Below are 6,262 nucleotides of genomic sequence, written 5' to 3'. Positions count from 1 at the left end.
ATTTTTTATTTATCTCACATTGTAATAATAAGGAACAAAGCTAACAAGGAAAAAGGTAACACAAAAAGTTATTGAGTTAAGATAATTAACATACTATCTACCTTATTGAATTCTCAACATGGTATTAGAGCTAAGGTTATCTAAGGGCATCATGAATTCATCCTCTATAGTAAATAATTTCATAAAGAAGATTGCAATCCATCTCAAGAAAGGTATTAAGGAAGCATGGAATTTCTTATTCTCTACAAAGAATATATCAATCAAAGAAAGGAATGAAGGTCTCTTATCGGCTCTCTCTAGCACATTTCAAGATGAAGACATTTGGGTAATTTAAAATGGTGCATCAAGGCACATGACTGGCCATTCCAATAGATTAAAGACCTTATCAAAAGGAAAGTCCACTTATTCAGTGGAACTTGGAGAAAACAAGAGCTATCCCATGAAAGGTATTGGATCAAACTCCATAAAGTTGTAAGACTGAAGCAAAATCCACCTCAACAACATTCTCTTTGTTCCAGGTTTGCACAAGAATTTACTTTCTATTTCAATTATGGAAGATAGGGGTGATAGAATAGCCTTCATTGATGGAAAGGTCTTTGTTTGGGGAAAATACTCAAGTATAGATCAAGCCAAAGTTATACGAATTCGAGAAGGAAGACTCTACAGACAGATGTATCTTATGAACCAAGCCCTAGTTCACCTTGAAATTAGCCCATGTGAACTTTGGAATCGAAGATTTAGTCATCTACATTTCAAAATCCTTTGAAAACAAATTCCCATAGTAGATGGAATTCTGAATCTGAAGGAGGATCATGAAGGTGTCTGTAATGGATTTGCATTGGGTAAGAATACCAAGAGACCATTTGGAAGTAGTACTTCATGGTCAAAATAAATCTTGGATCTCATTCACTCTGATGTATGTGACCCTATGACTCCTAAATCACTTGGAGTTCATCTATATTATGTCACATTTATAGATGATCATTCAAGAAAAACATGGGTTTACTTAATGAAAACCAAGGATGAAGTATTTACAAAATTTTAAGAATTCAAAGTTGAAGTAGAGAACCTTACAGAAAGAAGAATAAAGATACTAAGATCTGATAATGGAGGAGAATATACATCCAAAGAGATTATAGAATTCTATAAGGAATATAGGATTAAGAGGGAGATGATAGTCCCATATAATCGCAAACAAAATGGAGTTGCAGAAAGAAAGAATAGATCCATTAAAGAAAGTGTAAAATCAATGTTACACGATCAGGATCTACCTAAGTTTTTGTGGGGAGAAGCCATGAAGACAATTGTCTACATTCAGAATTGAAGTCCGCACATAGCTCTAGACAAGAAAAAACTGGAAGAAGTGTTCACTGGAAAGAAGCCATCTATAGATCATCCCCGGATCTTTGGGTGTCCTATATATATCCATATACCGAAGGACAAAAGAAAGAAGTTGGATCCTTCTGGCATGAAGGGAACATTTTTTGGGTATAGAAACTCATCAAAATATTATAGGATCTACATGAGAGATTGACATCGCATAGAAGTAAGTCATGATGTCATATCTATGAGAGAATAACATTCAAGAAATCAAAGGAAATTTCCATAGACTTTGATGATGAATAACTTCTGATATTTGAGGAGGAAGTTGACCAAGGGAAATAAGAATCACACCATGAAGAGGAAGGTCCCTGTGAACTTTGTTAAACCTGTGGTCATCCCTGAAACAAGTAAAAGGCCTAATTGGTTGAAATCTACACCTTGATGCAGAAGGTAATGGAGCAGCAATAGACTCATTTTGAGAAAGGAAGAAACCCGAGAGATATTCTATATATGCTGCATACATGACAAAACTAATACTAATCAAAACCATCCTCCTTTGAAGAGACTATAAATAATCGATAATGGAAAGGTCCCATGAACGAAGAGTATCAATCTATAATGGAATGGAGTTTGGGAGATCATACCTAGGCCCGAAGACAAATATTTGGTTACTTTTGAATGGATCTATAAGATCAAACATGCAGTTGATGGAAGTATAGATAAGTATAAAGCACGATCTGTGGCTAGAGGCTTCTCTCATCTTTAAGGCACCGATTATGAAGAAAAATTTTCTCCAATAGCAAGATATACTATGATTCGATCATTAGTTTCTCTAGCATCATCGATGGGATGGAACATCCACCAAATGGATGTCAAGACTGTGTTTCTGAATGGCACAATAAAGGAAGAAGTCTACATAGAGAAACCCTTGGGATTCGAAGTCAAAGATAGAAAGGCATATGTTTGCAAACTTAAGAAAGCACTATATGGCCTCAAACAAGCACCAAGGGCATGGTATGCTAGAATGGATGCATACCTTCAAAGGATAGGCTTTACAAATAAACATGTTGACTCCAACCTTTACATTATGGTTGTAGATAGTGAACTGGTAATAATTCTTCTATATGTAGATGATCTTCTCTTGACAAGTGTAGAAGGTTGGATTGAAGAATGTATGAAGCAACTAGAAACAGAATTTGACATGAAGGATCTTGGGTTGATGTATTTTTATTTGGTACTAGAAGTCTTGAAAGGACCTAATGAACTTTATTTGGGTCAAGGAAAGTACATGATCGAGTTACTAAAAAGGTTTGACATGATGGACTGCAAACCTATGACTACTCTGATGATCACAAACTTGAAAAGACTAAGGATTTCTGAATCTATCCCTATGGATCCTTCCAAGTATAAGCAACTCATTGGATCATTAATGTACTTGGTGAATACGCGTCTAGATATATGCTTTGCAGTAAATGTTCTCAGTCAATTCCAAGTGGAACTGAAGCATGATCATTGGATAGCATCCAAACATATTCTGAGATATCTACAAGGAACCATCCACTATTGTCTAAAACATGATAGAAGGAATGATGTCCAATTACTTGGATATACAGATTCTGATTGGGGAGGTAGTGAGAAAGATGGAAGGAGCATTACGGGAGGATGCTTTAGTTTGGGATCCTCCATGATCTCATGGATGATAAAAAAGCAAGACTCGGTTGCTTTGAGTAGTGTTGAAGTTGAATATGTTGCAACCTGTGAAGTAAGAAGAGAATTAGTATGGTTGAGGAAACTGCTATCTAATCTGTTTGAAGGACCAATGAACCCTACAGTGATAAGTTGTGATAACATTAGTTGTATATGTTTTTCTAAAGATCCAATGTTTCATGGAAAGACAAAGCATATAAACAAAATGTATCACTATATCTGAGATGTAGTACAAAATGGTGTGTTGAAGCTACAATACATCTCCACTGATGAGTAGGTAGTTGATATATTGACAAAGTCACTTCCAAACAAGAATCTTGTATATTTAAGGGACAATATTGGTTTGGTCGATGTATCCTCCCTAATTGAGAGGGAGAGATAGACACTACATTCTTGTCTTCACTTGGGAAGAAAGAAAGGAGGATTGGGTGACCATCTAGCATTCGATACTATTTGAGAATGTGGTAGGGAATTCAAGACAAGAGTAGTCGTGGACCGATAATCTTTGAGGACTAGCTATACAAGATAAGAATAGTCCAAAGGAAGGTCATACTCTGTGAACACTCGGGTGGAGTATGTACCTTGTGAGACAATGATTATGGTGTATATGAATCATTGGTCTCACCATAACTGTGTTATGATCATGTGGATAGAGTTGTTAGCCAAGGCCTTGCTATATAACAATGTTGGTTGATATGATGCTAGACATATGGGTTACTAATCCGACTCTTTTTATGAGATCTCTTCATATTGAGAATGACCATGTACCTCTTATGAATACCTCCCTAGTTAAGAGGGAGTGTTGAAGAATGTGTAACTAGGTTCGGTCATCGTAATTATGAAATGTATTCTTGTAAATAACAAAATGAAAATAAATTATTATTAGAGCATGGGTTTCATTCTCAAGTTCTTTTATTTTATAGGTGTTGGGCAACGAATCCCCCCATAGCAGGTTTTTGGGGCTTGAAGCCCGAATTTTGGTCAAGTGCAATGTAAAGACCCCGTGAAATGCGGAGCGCGAGATTCTAGGTTTTTCCGTCCTAAAATAATATAATTTAATGTAAAGTGTGTCAACCTACCCATGGTCCACGGACCATGGGATTGTAAAAATAGAGTGAAGCTCTAAGTGTAAAGGCAGTCTTAGTTTTTAGAGATGTGTTTTTGGGGATGAGAAATTCGCTCCGAGTCTGTAAGTCCAAGCCTTGGGTTGTAGTAGTAGGAATAGGCTCTGCAGCTATGTGTGCAGAGGCCTGATAGAGTCCGCAGCTATGTGCGCAGACCCTTGTTGTTGAGTGCGCAGGGTAGAGTTGGGATTGTACTTAAACAGAGGATTAATAAAATATAAGTTGATTCTGGAATACTATGTGTTTATGCTTCTGTTGTATTTATGCATCTCTTTACAGTTTTATGATTGCACGCACTTGTCATGAGTGTTGAATGGTTAATGAGAATATTGGATACACATAATTAAGTCAAGATCTATAGTAATATCACAGTAAGGATAAAAGATCTAGATAGCACCTCTTCGCACTCTTTACAAAGCTGCTCGGAATCAATTGCAAAAGTTGTGAAGGACAGGCAGCTACGCGGAGTAGCGCAAGCACACGGATTTGGTTTGTGAACTTCCTATACTTCATCAAGACATCCCTAGGGTGTGGAAACCTAGTTTCAGCACCCTCCCATACTACCTCAAGTGAGACCTCAGCCCACGCACCGTGGACTGTTGCCCAAAGGGCCGGTAGTTTCGGGATTTGTTTGGCTAAATCACTTCTGAACCTAGGTCAAGCCCCATCAAGACAAAAAATGGTTCCGTTGTCGGGACTGGGATCTGCCTAAGGGATGTTTGATGTTGTGCCATTGGAACCCAACAAAGAAGGAAATTGAAGAGTGGTTGGACAAGAAGCTTCACGAGTTCATGACCCAAGAAAACAGAACTCCAAAGATATCTGAGAAAAGGTGGCTGGATCGCTACGTATATACGGAAATCCATGAGATCTTCTTCGCGTCCTTCCCTTCTGATCTGTATGAGTGGATCGTGAGGTTAGCAGATAGCCAGGGAAGGTATAAGCTCGACCAACCAATAGTGTGGACTCTGGAATTTAGTGCGCAAACTAAATACATCAGAATATAAGATCGTGCAAGCTATGGATCAGTGGCTTGACCAGATAATAGGGGGTTTATCACTGAATTTGTGATAGACACGACCGTGAGCTACAGCGAAGCAGAAAGGCATTTTCTCAAGGGACTGCAAGGTAGGTACATTAAATCTTTGAATATCTAGATTAAGATGTTGTTATGTGAAAAGCAGGTTATACGAATACATTAATGTTTGGAACGACGCAGAGCGGAAATATCTACAGAGGTAGTGGGTAATTAGGAAACAATCCCTTGATTTCACCTCCACGAGAGAGCAAGGAAGAGCTCGCTCGGGTCTCTCCGAGAAGTGCAGTCAGTTTGATAAGGCAATGCATTCCGCAGTTACACCTCCACCTACACCACCACCCACTTCACCTCCTTCACCTCCATCTTCACCCACCCCAGCTCCACCAAACCCACAGTTCAGCATGGCGAGCACGATCAAGCTACCCGTATTCAGAGGAGTAGGGAATGAGGATCCAGATCAGTTCTGGTTCATGGTAAGAGGAGTATGGGAAGCACAAGGGATCCGGATGAAAACATTAAGAAGGCTACATTAGTGAGCGCACTGTAGGATCGTGCATTGACATGGTATATCAAGCACTCTAATGATCACCAAAATGCAGGAATAGCAGAGATCCAAAATCCGCTGAACAGAGAATTTAGCCAGCCGAAGTCAAAGACACAGTCAATCATTGGATTTAAAGAGATCGTGATTCTTCCAGGTGAGACCCCCTGGGATCAAGATTAGTGGCTGAAGAGTACAATCCGCGAGGCTAATATGACACTAACAAATGCACAGCACCGCGCATGGTTGTGGCATCTTTGACGCTACACCTAAGGATGGTGTTGTCATAGCAAAAGCTTTCAACCTAGGCCGAAGCGTTGTAAATGGCGATGAGGTTTCATGTGACACCAATACAGGATCTGGGGCTAGGAGTTCAACAAATCTACGCACAACTACATAATCTCTACCTGGAACTGTAGAGCTTGAAGAAGGATAGGGCACCGCGGCTGGAGGCACGTGAGGAAATGTGGTGCATAAAATGCAAAAGCCAGGGCCACGAATAGGATCATTGTCCGATATTCACGAACT

The sequence above is a fragment of the Pinus tabuliformis genome, chromosome 3_1 (genome assembly GCF_031772625.1).
Source record: "Pinus tabuliformis cultivar Carrire ecotype Pingquan chromosome 3_1, CPIR1, whole genome shotgun sequence".
Classification (NCBI taxonomy): Eukaryota; Viridiplantae; Streptophyta; class Pinopsida; order Pinales; family Pinaceae; genus Pinus; species Pinus tabuliformis.
The sequence above is the reverse complement of the archived record's forward strand: the minus strand, read 5'-3'. Positions refer to the sequence as shown.